Genomic DNA, 14402 nt, shown 5'->3' with positions numbered 1-14402 from the left:
TAATTCAACTATAAACCTAAAAATTTACAGAGAAGTATCTTAGCTCTGGAAATTGTTATTGAATATGTCAATGCTGTTGTAATGAAATGCTTCTTCTAATTATATGGTTATTAAATAAATAATTTTTTTAAAAAAAGAAAAGTCAATTGTAGAGGCAGGTGGATCTCTGTGAGTTCCAGGCCAGCTTGGTCTACATAGCGAGTTCCAGGCTAGCTGGGGCTACAGGGAGACCCTGTCTCAACAAAAAAAAAAAAAGTAAGAAAGAAAGAAAGAAAAGCCAATTTTTCATAAAATCAGTTTTCTCATCCTGTACAAACCCTTTCACAGGATCCTCGCCAGTGAAGCTAGCTGTCTGCCATGAATCCACTGCCATAGATTTTATCTGTGTCCTCCACCCTGGGTGGGACTTCCTGAGTATGATCCTCCCTGCTGCCTGCCCTCCACTCACCAGCATAGCAGTGACAGCTGCTCCCAAGCACAAGGCGTCAAGTTGGCCACTCTAAGCCACAGCTGATGGGCAAAAGAGCAAAGGTGCCTCCAGTATGTAACAGTCCACTTCCCAACACAACCACTCACCCCTGGGATTTTAGACATGAATGCCTGAGGCTTCTGCATCCTGAGCAGGCTGGTTGAGAGCCCCTCCTCCTGCAGATGTGCCAACTAGTCGGTAGTGAGCTACAACCCCGCAAAAGTAACTCCAACAGAACACTCTGGAGAAAGGAGAGTTTCTGTCCTTCCTAAAGCCTGACCTTTGCAGTGACGACTTGGGCCTAGGGAAAGACCAAGAATTATTAACTGGTTCTGACAACCATTATCTGAAAAGCAATCTTAGTTACCACTGTTGGTGTTCATCATGAGTCTCCAGGAAGGGAAAATAACATGCAGTACTTGCCACACAAAATTCCCCAAGAATGTTCTACTTAAGACTTCTGAAAGAGTGAAAGAGAAGCTACCTTGAGCCATTGACCTCCGGGATTTGAGGCAAGGAAGAAGGCAGAGCTCCCAGCCTCAAGGAGCCTGTAGGCCCTTAGGTTGGAGCTACATGTGCCCCAGGCTCAAGTAGCTGGGCACATGACCCCAAATAGCAAAGCAGAGGATGAAGCCATGGGGGGATACGACCGCCCCTCCCTTCTGCTCTTCCTGCTTTCCAGAAGGGTCAGCAACAGGGTGTTCTCATTGCCCCACGGTCACATCAGCCTAAAAGCTCTGTGTGAGACACTTGTCCTCTCGTGTCGCCAGATGCCTCCCACCCCCACTTCAGTGGGACAAGAGAGGAGGGACGGGTGGGTAGTTGGGAGAAGCAATATGTATGTATCAAAATGTCATAACGAAATCCATTATTTGTTTCACCAGCTAAAAAGATGAATTGCGAAAAACAAAAGACAACATAGGTACACTGTGAACTTGTGTGAGGTAGGAAAAGGATCCCAGAAACCAGACACAATTCCACTAACTACGAAGGGAAACATTAGAGAATTTTAACGTTAGAATTTTAATGCTTAAGTCTCTTACATAAAATGGCTTAGTAGCCGTGTGCAGTAGTGCGCAACTGTAGTCCCAGCTATTTGGGCAACTGAAATAGGAGTCAGGAGAACTACTTGAGCTCAGGAATTCAAGACCAACCTTGGTAACACAGCAAGACCCCATCTCAAAAAACATTTTTTTCTTACCCAAGGGAATGGGATTTATTATTTGAAATTCTGTTAATTGGACAAATAACCTTGTAAATCCCTATGTTAAACCACATGTGAAGAATCTCCATGGGAGAGATTTTTTTTCACCCCTCAGAATATCTTTTATTCCCCTAAATACTTCACATTAATTTTCCTTGTACAGTTGCATCACACCATGATTGTCCTTATTCTCACATATATACATATATAATACGTATTATATATACACAGAATTCAAAATTTAAACTTTTTCCTTTTTACTCAAATACTTCAATTACTCATGTGTAAACTTGACATTGTTTCACCTTAATAAAGTTTATTAAAAATATATATACTCTCCAATTCAGAGTAGGATAGAACCTCCCGTAGCATAACAAAATCTTTATATAAAATATTAATTCAGTCTCCTTTTAAACAATGCCAATGAATGGAAATATTTCTTTTATATAAATTTTACATATTTTCATTTTAAATTTGAAGAAATAAAGCAATACAGGAAGGAAAGAAGGAAAAAGGGAAGAAGGAAGGGATGGAGGGAGGGAGGGATGGAGGGAGGGAGGGGGGGAGGAAGGAGCCCCCAAAGAAGAGCTGCAGAGCACAGCTGCTTCAAGGGAAACCACATGCACATCCAGTCTCAACACAGCATGAAAGAAGCAACTAGAAATTTGAGGGTCACTGAACTGGGATTCAGTGTATCAGTAGACTTGGTCTCAGGAGTTCAAGACTAACCTGGTAACACAGCAAGACCCCATCTCAAGAATTTTTTACATTAAAAATATAATGGTGCACATTTTCCAATAGACGAACTGATCTCGAGGTTTGTATATTATGGGGCTGAACTCAGACTCACTATCTTACCTCAGCTTGCATAGTTCTGGGGTTACAGTTATGTGCCACTATGCTGAGCACACAGCCTTTCTTTCTTTCTTTCTTTCTTTCTTTCTTTCTTTCTTTCTTTCTTTCTTTCTTTCTTCTTTTTTTCTTCCTTCCTTCCTTCCTTCCTTCCTTTCTTTCTTTCTTTCTTTCTTTTGTATTTACATATTCTACATAAAAACATTGGAGGGGGAGGTTAAGATCATTGGAGACCCAAAAGTAAGTAAGAGCAGAGATCTTCCTGGGCATGAGGCAGAAGGATCCCAAATTCAAGGTCAACCTGGGCTACAAGGGCTTATCCCAACTTACAGAGGATGTTGTGTCTCCAAGTGTGCACAGAGTCATGATTCTTTTGTTCTTCATTGTTATCACACACAGGTGGGGAAGGCACCTAGGACTGGCAACCAGTATGGTCAGAGGTGCCACTACAGGACACGTCTCCGAATTCTGGTCTAAGCATTGAGTCAGACAGGCCTTGGGAGTCAGGTATTACAGTATCCTTTGTCTCTTTCTCAGGAATAAGGCGCGCTCATGCATGCTCTCTCCCTCCTTTCCTTCCTTCCTTTCTTCAAAAGGTTTTCCACCTTTTAAAGTCCATTTAAACTTCCTTTTTGCCTCTCTCTAGGCGGCCAAGATCTCGAAGCAAGGACGGGTGGGTCCTCCAGTGCGAAATTCTGGATTCCCCTGGGTCTTCCTGTAGGAGCAGTGATCAACTGCTAACAACACAGGAGCCAAAAATTTGTGTATCATCTCTGTGAAGGGAATCAAGGGACAGCTGAACAGACTTTCTGATGCTGGTGTGGGTGATACGGTGACGGCCGCAGTGAAGAAGGGCAAACCAGAGCTAAGAAAGAAGGTCCATCCAGCAGTGGTAATTCGACAACGAAAGTCATACTGAAGAAAAGATGGGGTATTTCTTTATTTTGAAGATAACGCAGGAGTCATAGTAAATAACAAAGGCGAGATGAAGGTTCCACCATCACAGATCCAGTTGCAAAGGAGTGTACACATTTGTGGCCCAGAATTGCATCCAATGCAGGCAGTGTTGCATGATTCTCTGGTGTATTTGTAAAATATGATGCCCATTAAAAGTCTTTGCTCCGAAATAAATAAATAAATAGATAGATAAATAAATAAATAAATTAGAAAGAAGAAAGAAAGAAAGAAAGAAAGAAAGAAAGAAAGAAAGAAAGAAAGAAAGAAAGAAAGAAAGAAAGAAAGAAAGGAAAAGAAAGTTCATTCAGGGAAATCTTTCACTGATAGTTGAAGAATGATCACGTGTGGGCCCGGGATGAGGAGCCAGGTGTTGAAGAAAGAGGAGAGAGATGATGGGATGGTGCCACTGATAAGTAAGTGCCTGAAAGACCAGGAACAGAATAGGTAAAGCGATGGTAAAGAGCACCCTAATGCCCGGGGAAAATGAGGATTTATGCTTAATGCACCAATTAACACCCATCATGTCTACACTCAGGGCTTGATGAATCCAGTTGTACTCTGGCCAGCAGCCAGGGAGGAACAAAACCCACAGGCCTATTTCACAGGGCCCTTGAAGAGGTGCCTGGTAAACGGGCACCTGGTTAGGAAAGATCAAGGATTTTGTCGATTCCTGCCAACCTCATATCCTAGCAAATTTCTCCCACGGATTACAAATGCCTCTGCCCTGTTGGGCCTGTCTCTGGAGGATGTTTGCCTCACCTAATACCAGTAATTGCTTCGCCTTCATTTTTCCTAAAGCAAAACTTGGCACTGGCCTTTTGTGTGGCAGAACGACAAGCCCACCCCTCCCATGGTGCTCATTCTTCCCTAGGCTTGAGGAGGACAGGGAGGTGGTCCATGAAGCAGCCCGCCAAGCAGGCCTGGATTTCCTAGCCAGTGTTCGTATCACAGGGGGCTGGAGCCCCCGTGAGTCCAGCTTAGCTGTCCTCAGAGCTCCAGCTTCTGGGTCTCTTTGTTTTTTATTATATTAGTCTTTTGGAGGAAAAAAAAAAAAAAGGTTTTAATCAGCAAGAATCAGTGAAGCAGGCTTTATGGTGCAATCATTCTGCATGTTTTATTATAAATATCTCCAGGCAAAGTTAAGGTTATTTCATAGGACTATCAAAGTAACACGCCCGCTTTGGTTTCAACAGGGATCTGTGAGGAGTAGCACTTTGAGAGGCCTTTGTTTTAATAAGCCAGGCACTCATTCCTATGAAAGGGAGCAACCAGCTGGGCAAATACCAAACCCTTGAGAAGTAAAGACACAGAAAAAAAATTACCCATCCACCCACTTCTTACCAACAGCACCAGTTGTAGGTTTTGGCAATACTGATGTTTATAATAAATTCTCAGAGCTCAGCAGCCCCAGGCCTGGGACCAGAGGCCTTAGCTCAAAAGAAGACATCCTGGTCTGCTGGTGTTTTATTTATTTATTTGTTTTTATTAAGACCCTATTCCTCCCTCTCCTGAGAAAACATCAAATGAAAGCCTGAAATTGTTAAAAGGATGAAAAAGATACACTTAAGGTTTTGCTTCAGGTACTGGGTTTGGCCATGTTTGTTTAGACCCAGTAGAAGTTCAGCAGGGGACACCAAGGGGACCAGTGCACCTTCTGTTCTTTGCTGTGCAGGCTCCCTGTTTGGGCTCCTCGGCTAGGTTTCCCAGAGGCAAGCACTGAAGGATTTCATTCCTCCTTTCTTCAGATTTCCCTAATGTGGCAGTGCCTGAGGTGATGTTTATCCTGGGTGAGGAGGAAATAGGTGTAGGGTATCAGGCTTGGTAAGAAGGTTGGTTGTTCCTGTACTTGTGGCTTTACGAAGCACCTGAGCTGCCCAGCCTCTCTGGAGCCTTTCACATTGACTCAACTCAATGCACCCACATGTCCCTTTTCTCTTCATGCAGATTCTCTGGTGGAGGCTGGACAGCAGCTGCCCAGAGCATCCGGTCAGGCAGGGCTTGGGAAGCTTCCTGCCACCCGTCCGTCTTTCCCAGCAGGACTGTTTGTGTTCTTCTCCCTGGGGACCCTCGCTGTCCAGGTAGGTAACACATGAGAAGCACACATGCCCAGGAACTGGTGAGCTCCAAATAGATGCTGCCCAGGTTGGAACCCCTCAGAGTCTCAGACTACAGGGTCCTGAAGTCAAGCCACAGGTTGAATTTTTGAGTAGGAAAAGTCAGTGACCCTCCCTTTGCCCTTTGACTAGACCCTCTTCCTTGGAGACCGTCCCTGGAACGCATCCCAGAGCAGTCCCTGCTGGACCCCACCCTTAGATGTGGTACAGGAGGAACGTATTTACTCTCTTGTACTCTAGGCACACAAGGCTGAGCCACAAGTGATGTGGCTGGCGTGCAGTGTGGCAGTCCAGCAAGGGATAACAGCCACACCAGGAGAGGCACTAAGGTGGGCAGCTGGTCCATTGCCCTCCAGAGAGTGGTGACATGTGGCCTGGTCATCACTCAGGCCTTTTCTATCAGCCTGGATAGTGTCTGCCACAAATGTAGGGATTGTGTGAGCTTGGAAAGAAACTCTAACCATCGCCCCCATAAATGCACAGCCAGATAGTGTGTAGCCTCCTTGGGGCTCACTCAACCAGAAGCCCTTAGCAACACCTAGATGGTATTCCTTCTCGTCACTCACCCCCATGGGCAGAGGGGGCTCTCAAACCACATGCTAGTACTCCTGACAACACAGTCGTAAAGCAGCTATTAACAGTCCCTTGTGTTGGAATCAATACCAGGAGTCTCAGTCTAAGGTAGCAGGGTTTGGAGGAAAACAGGTCTGTCCATCTTTCTAAAAAATTTTACCTTTAGTTTGTATGTGTATGAGTATTTTGCCTGCATGTATGTATGTGTACTATGAGCATGCCTGCTGCCCAAGGAGGTCAGAGGAAGATGTCAGATCCCCTGGGATTATAGTTATAGAGTTGTGAGACACCATGTGGTTGCTGGGAACCAAACCCAGGTCCTCCACAAGAGCAACAAGTGTTCTTAACTACTGAGCCAGCTCTCCAGGTCTGTCCATCCTTCTTATCTGAGGAGCATGAGGCTTTGCTCTGGGAAAACAAGGTACGTGCCACCAATATTTTTGCCCAAAGAGACACGTTCCATCCTTTGTCAGGTGACAGTTGGGATACCACATTGCCACCAGGGGTACAAGAGGGATTACAGGAGGTGGGAGTCTCAGCCTGTCTCTGATCAGAACTGCTACAAAGGGTTTTGATGAGGCCTCTTGACAGGCTCAGAACCTTGGGGGAATCTTTTTACCCCAGAGCCCATTGGGAAAGTCTTCACCAAGATACACATTTTAAATGGCTCAAGTAAATCTGCTGGCTGTATGATTTATGAAGCAAATTAAAAGGGCTCCCATCTAACCCCACTGGGAAGACACCCTAGGGAACAAGCTCGTGACTCATAAGGTGGCCTATGCTGCCACCCACAGTCAGAGGACAGCTGCCAGGTCCCTCCAGGGCTGGTTTGACTCCTACTGACTTTGGGAAGTTCATTCCAGAGGAGCTAAACCCAAAGGTGATGGCTTTGTAGACACCTCCTCCCTCAGCCTCTAGCTACCTGGCAGCTAAGAGGCTGAGTGCTGAGGGAAAGGACCCCATGGCAGCACAGTTCCTCCTTCGGTCTGTAGATCTTTAAGGGGCCTGAGTTTCCCCACATGGAGTTGTAGTTGGGGCAATCTCTTACAGTATGAGTATGTCTGTTACAGTATGAGTCATCTGGGGACTCAGTTGCCCAATCCTTCATGTGAGACTATATCTATACCCTAACCACCATCCCACCTATGGGGAGAAGATGGGGGGTGGGGTGGAAGAGCCCCCAAAGAAACCTAAGGGTCCTATAAAGCCATGGGCTTAGCAAAATGTCCCCTTAAATACTGACTCACTGGGAACCAAATCAGGAAGGATACTGACTGGGCACAAGAGGAGGTCACAGAAAGACAGAAAGTCTCCATGTGAGTTTGTTTCTGAAGGAGAGGAAGGAAAGAACATCAAGGAATCCTTGAGACTAGACTGAAAGAATAGTGTCCCCATGGGGGCAGAGGGGCAGTGAAGGGAAAGGGGGACAGAGGAGAGAGCACTAATCACGACAGAAAACAGCCCCCTGTTCTCAAACAGCACTTCAAAGGGGAGTGTGACCTTCACTGACCTTCACAAACCAAAAAATTCCTCAACACAGTTATATCAATTACCTAAGGATACTTCTTTCAGAATTAGTTAAAAACGTTCCTGAATCTCTTTCCTCCACCACTGTGATGGCTTTGAAGAATATTGCTCTGAATTTCAACCTCTGTCAAGTGCTTGACTTTTCTTTCTTTCTTTCTAAGGCCATTGAATAAGCAAATACCATTGATGAAAAAAAAACATCCTGACCCAGGCAGCAGGGCAGTACAGATCCCACTGGCTGTTTCTTCTGGTTCCTGTCAGGTGGTGAGGCTGCTGGGAAATGAAATGCCCTGTCATTGTCCCTGTGCCCCATCAAAGACCAGATCCTGTGTATGACTGTGGGTGGGTGTGGCATGAATGATGGGAGTCAGAGGAAAGCAGGGACACGCTGGATAGGCACTGTTAGGATACGAAACTCTCTAAAGTCAAGGGAATTTGGGGTATGTATTCTGTGTAAGATCACCAGATAAGGGTGATTAGACAAGCTAGTTGATGCCTATGTACCTTATGCATGGCTTGCAAACGCTGTCAGTCCATAGTGCACCAGACATGTCCCAGCCTTAGTAAACTAATAATTCCCCCTAAAATGATAGGTCTGGTACCTTTGCCCTCTGCCTGGGAAATCTTGCTCAGTCTAAGTAATTCCTATTTGTTCAAGTCTCAGTACAAAACCCCTCTAGCCCTGTCTTTTTAAGAGCAGGCCTCCTAATGCACATCTACACATCCTACCACAGCGCCCAGCACAGCCAGTAGCTATTTAGGGATGCATGTGTCTCTCCGCCTTAGTTCATCTCTGAGTACTCCTCAGAGCGTGATATGAGACTGCGATAAAACTAAAAATGTATTACAGGCCTAAGCCTTTTGTTTTTTAAAACTTATTTGAGTCTGGAGAGATGGCTCAGTGGCTAAGAGCTGGCTGCTCTTGCAGAGGACCCTGGTTCAGTTCCCACCACCTATACTGCAGCTAACAATCATGTGTAACTCCAGTTCCAGGGAATCCACCTCTGTGAGCACTGTATGACATGAGTGCACTTAGATACATGCAGGCAGTACACTTAATACACTTAAAAATATTTTTTAAAACATTGCGTTTATTCATTTACTTAGTATGTGGGGGCACATACATGCCACAAAGCACTTGTGGAGGTCAGAGTGTTATGGAGCACAGGCCCACTGAGAAAAGACCACCAGACTCAATTCAGAACCGGATAAAAGATTTTTATTCCAACTAGCTCGGACCGCAGTCTCCATATCGGGTTAGAGCGCTGCAGTGGGGAGGGGGAGGGAAAGGGGACCTTGTAAAGCTAAAACCCACAAAAGGAATGTTGACAAGGTGGTCCCTGAATAACAGGAGGATCACGGTCTGTCTACATGTCAAGGTGCCCTAAAATAGCAAAACAAGCAAGTTACAAAATCAGCAGTTAGTCATATCATAACAATTTTGTTTTCTGTATGTCTAGAAAGCAAATGGCTACAGCAGCGTTCTCCTGGGAGGTAAGGGGGAAAGGGGTCAGGGTTTCTTAAAAACAATCCTTGAGCTGGAAATACACTATGGCTAAGCTTCTAAGATGGCTACTTTACCCAAAATGGAGTCAGTTTGGTCAGTACAAGAGGACAGTTTGAGGGAGTCAGTTCTCTCCTTCCACCAAGTGGGTACCAGGCTTGGCAACAAGCATCTCTTTACCTGCTGAGCCATCTCACCAGCTCAGACCTAAGCTACTTAATAAACAACTCTGTGTAGATGATAAACTGAAGAGCTATTTATTAAGTAAAAGGAAAGGAAGTCAAGACAAACACGCCTCCACAGTCCTGGTTCTCGTTCTATGCATGGCACACCATGTCCTAATCACCTGCCCATAGAGCTCATCCACCATGCAGGGAGCTCCCAGAGGCAGGGGTCTGCCTTCTTTTCTTGGAATCCATTGTATGAGATGTAACATCTGTCACACACAAATATATGTCTCTGCATGTGTGTCCAACTCAATGCACACAAGAAGTTCGTGGGAAAAAGTGGCTTGCCAAGCACTGATGGTAAATAGAAGAGTGGCGTGCAATCAATCCAACTTACAAACAAAAATCCCATGGACTGGAAGGGGAAAAAAAGCTAAAGTTCAGCTCTGTTGCTGGGGAACAGGGTCGATGTTTTACCAGGTGACCCAGCAAACGTTCAGATGCCAGGCAGCTTCCAGGACCAGCCCTGAGGTCCCAGGGGGGCATGTGAGTGACCTGGGAAAGGACTAGATCTGTCGTTCTTATAAGTTCAAATTATCCCTTTGCTATCAACCATATATGGTGCTTTGGTTTGGATCAGTGTCCTGATGGCCCATGGGTTGCAGGCTTGGCTGTGGTGAGGTTGGGAGTTGGTGGAACCATTAGGAGGCAGCGTCTCTTAGGAGGAAGTGGGGTGGCTGGCGACACGCCCTTGAAGGGAATTCTGGGACCACAGCCTCCTCCTGATTTTCCTCACTTCCTGGCTGCCTTGTGAGTAGCTTCTTGTACCATGTGCTCCTAGTATGAGATACTGACTTAACACAGATCCCAAGCAGCAAGGCAACCAACCAGGGGCTGGAATTTTAAATGTGAGTCGATATAATCCTTTCCTCTTATTAAGTTGATTATCTCAGGTATTCTGTTACAGTAGCAGAAAGCTAACACATATGGAAATTATTTTGCTCACCTGTAAAATCAGTTACTGGTATCAGAAATTCCCTTGAGTGTGTGTATAGTCCTAAAAAACTATGAAGAATGGCTATTCTGTGACTAAATATTGAACCAGAACCACTACAAAATAGAGGAAAATAATTTTTTAAAGATTAGATCAAAATAAGAATCAAATGGTAGAAAAAAACCCCAAGGCTGTCACATCTCTGGACAAATGTAATTTCTTACTACATGCAAAATATGGATCCTCATATTTACAGACAAGTATCCCAGGCACCACTCATCAAAGAAGCTTCCTTTGCAACAGATGGAGGCTATACAGAGTTCTACCACTGGTCACACACAGGCATTGTCTGTGAATTGTCCAAGCCTAAGTGGCACATGCGCAATGCAACTTCTACATGGAACATAGAACAAGGGATAAAGAGAAAACGAATGCATCTCTCAGTTATCATCAATGAAGCTCCCGCATGCAATAGAGGGCCAGGAACACAAAAGCTCACAAATGACCAAAGTATAGAGAGTAAGAGTCTGCAGTGTGGGGTCCTTGGACAGAACTCTTATATTAAACTCCACCTCCTCAGGGCTCAGGCACCATTTCAGAGGAAGGGGTGGAAAGACTGTAAGAGGAGAGAGGAGGTGCAGGACCATATGGAAATAGAGCCCTACGAGCTCCTGGGACCTTGCTCATGTGAACCTACAGCAATGGTGCCAGCATGGACAAGGCTCATGCAAACAAGTAGACAAAAACCCAGCCCAGAACTATGGAAACAGGCAGCAGGCCTCAATCTTAGTCAAAGAATTATTGGAAGCTGATTACTGCTGGGTGAGGGAGAACTGGTTTTCTTAAAGGGAGGGATTCTAGATAGGCTGCCTAGACGCCAGTAGTGAACTTGCACCGAGGGACATCTGGGGACACTAACTTGACCCAATAGGCCTTAACACAAATGACAGAAAGTATGAATTCCAGGAAGGGGGGAGCTGTGGGAGGGGATATTAAGACGATTAAGATTGGTTAAGATGTTTTGTATGAAATACACAAAAATTCAATAAAAAATTTCCAAAAAGAAAAGAATCAAATGGAAAATTTGGTGAAGAAAATGCTCCTGTATTTTTTTTTACAGGATTGTGATACCATGCTAACACATTCCCAAATAGCTCATTCATATATAGACATCTTTAGTTACTCTTATCACTATTGATATTACTATTACAATTATTTTTATTTTCAAGATGTCTGGTTTGAATGAAAAACTCACGGGGCTAGAGAGAGGGCTCAGTGGGTAGACCTGCTTTCTGTGCAAGCATGAGGACTTCAGTTTAGATCCCCAGCACCTCTGTGAAAAGCTGGGCACAACAATGTGAGCCAGTGACCCTGGGTGGAGGGTTGGGGGAGACAGGAGGAGCCCTGTAGCTTGCGGTTCAGCCAGCCTTGCTGGGAATGATGAGCTCCGGTGTCAGAGAGAGACCCTATCTCAAGGGAATAAAGTGGAACGTGCTAGAACAGGACACACAACATCCTCCTCTACCTTCACGATTCCACCTGTACCTACATACACACACACACACACACACACACACACACACACACACACACACACCACAAGAGACAAAGGCATTCTGATGTGAATCAAAATAGAAATTCAAAGTGCACAGATGTGTGAGAATTACTTAGAAATGAGGTAGACATTACTAATCCCTCTTCTCACAGAAAGATAACTAGAGCACACAGCTAAGCAGCAGATCTTCTAGGGGCAGTGGGTAGAACTTCTCCTCGGTAGACATTCCTTACGTCACTTGAGCCTTCTCTACACCAACCCCTTTAAATGTTGTTAATGAGTGTAGTCAGTTAAGTTGTCCTTTGCTTTGCGTTTAGAATCAGTTCTTGCACTTATCTGGCTTAGCAACTGCCTTTTGGTGCCAGGTTGCTAATGAACTTTTTTTTTTTTTAATAGTACCAGTGTTCCCAGAAGTTGTGCATAATTCAAAATACATTCTAGCACTATGTCCTTAGGCCAGTGACGTTAGCTCTCTGGCCTGCTGTATCTGGGTCTGAATCTAACTGTGGTTGAAGTTCAATTCTGGTTTAAGATTCCTAAGCCTGGATGTAGTCTGACCCATGGGAGTATGTAGTTATCAGTAACCCTGATACTCACAGATTCACTAAAATATAGTGAGAGTGTTGAGCACTGCAGTGCTTCTCAAACTTATAACACATATGCCAATCAACTGGGCATGTTACTGAAATTCTGAATCTGATAGAGCATCCCTGAGGGTCCATGATTACAACAAGGTTCCAGGTGACACTCATCCTGATCCATGGACCACACTTTGAGCAGCATGCCTTCTGGGCCAAACATTTCCTCTGCAGAACTCAGCCAAGATGTTTCCTTGCCTGTGGTCAGCCTTGCCTAATGCCTGTGATGTTGCCACCTGGCCAGGATCTGTTCTGGGGACTGGCACCTGACTCCAAAGCAGCCATCTCTAGCCTAGCCAGATGCCAAAAAGAGATAGTTTAGCAAAAAAGCACTCTCCGAAAGGCACAGATATCTAACAGGAGGCACACTTCAATAAGTCCAGTATTGGGGATGACACACAAAGGCTGGAGCCTAGGTAAAACAAACAACAAACAAACAAACAAACAAACAAAAGAGAAGAACTAAATAAAGGACAAAGGCAGTAGCCAAAAGGTCGGTAGCAAACTCAGAGACCACACAGTTGCCATCAGAGTTCAAAGAAGGAATTCCAACATTTTAGGGACAAGGTGTCAGGTAATGAGCAGGTTAAGCCGTCAAGATGGCTCAGCAAAGGTACTTGCTCCAAACCTGCCTACTTGAGTTTGATACTTAAAGCCCACATTGTGGAAGGAGAGAACTGACTCCCACAGACGTCCTCTGATCTCCACATGTATGCCATGGCATGTATGCCAGACACTCACACTAAACAAACAAATAAATAAAAAATGTAATTAAAAACAAAAGTGGCAGGGCTAGCACGGTGGCACATGCCCCAGGCAGATCTCTGTGAGAGCAATCTCAGTTTGGTTTACATAGAGTTGCAGGTCAGCTAGGATAACAAGGAGAACCTGTCTCCAAAACAAAACAAAACAAAAATAAAAACAAAAGGAACTCAGCCAGGCGGGCAAGGTGGCCCATGCCTGTAATCCCAGCCCTCAGGAGGCAGAAGCAGGCAGATTTCTGTGAGTTTGAGGCTAGCCTGGCCTACATAGTGAGTTCCAGGCCAGCTGGGGCTGCAGGGAGACCCTGTCTCAAGAACACACACACACAAAAAAAAACAGGCCATGTGTGGTGGTACATACCTTTAATCCTAGCACTCGGGAGGCAGAGGCAGGAGGATCTCTGTGAGTTCAAGGCCAGCCTGGTCTTGAGTTCCACGCCAGCAGGGGCTACAGAGAGACCCTGTCTCAAAAAGAGCAACAAAACAAAAAAACAAGACAAAACAAAAAAGAACTCTAACCAAACAATGACTAAAACATGACAGGTGACTAGAGTTTATGCTTTATGCTGAGAGGTGTGGAAACTAGTTCTAGAGTATTGTATTCTAGAACCTTCTACTAACTACCATGAATGCAGACATCTTGACTATCCCACTGTACTTTGCAACACCAATAAACGATAGTTTAAATATGGAATCATTTATGGCCAAATTTACCTCACAGATATTAAGATCCCACTCCAGAGCATCCTGTCACAGGGTGGTCAACACCACTAAAAAGCAATAGAGGAAGAACAGAGGATACAGCCTGCTGAAAAGCAACACAGGCCTGCCAGCTTAACAGAAACAGTTCTAGAGATTTAGACATCCAAGGTCAAGGCCCTAGCTAGGTTGGGATGTCCTGAGGCCAGTCTCCTTGGCTAAGGTGGTCATTGCCTCTCTTCGTATGATCCTTCCTTTGTGTTCTGTCCTAATCTCCTTCTCTTATGATAGGTCCTGTCAAAAATGGACCCATCCTGATGGTCTCATTTTAACTCTACCTTTAAAAGCAATCTATTTCTAAATACAATCAGATTCTGAGATAGTTGGG

General features: G+C 44.9%; 1 pseudogene; it reads left to right on the top strand.

The window, feature by feature from the left end:
• Positions 1-3599, top strand: part of LOC103745698 — a 14383-nt pseudogene extending 10784 nt beyond the window's left edge.
• Positions 3600-14402: the final 10803 nt, after the last annotated feature.

This window comes from Nannospalax galili, unplaced genomic scaffold, assembly GCF_000622305.1.
Source record: "Nannospalax galili isolate Female #2095 unplaced genomic scaffold, S.galili_v1.0 scaffold162, whole genome shotgun sequence".
NCBI classification, from domain to species: Eukaryota; Metazoa; Chordata; class Mammalia; order Rodentia; family Spalacidae; genus Nannospalax; species Nannospalax galili.
This window is presented reverse-complemented; position numbering and strand designations above follow the sequence as displayed.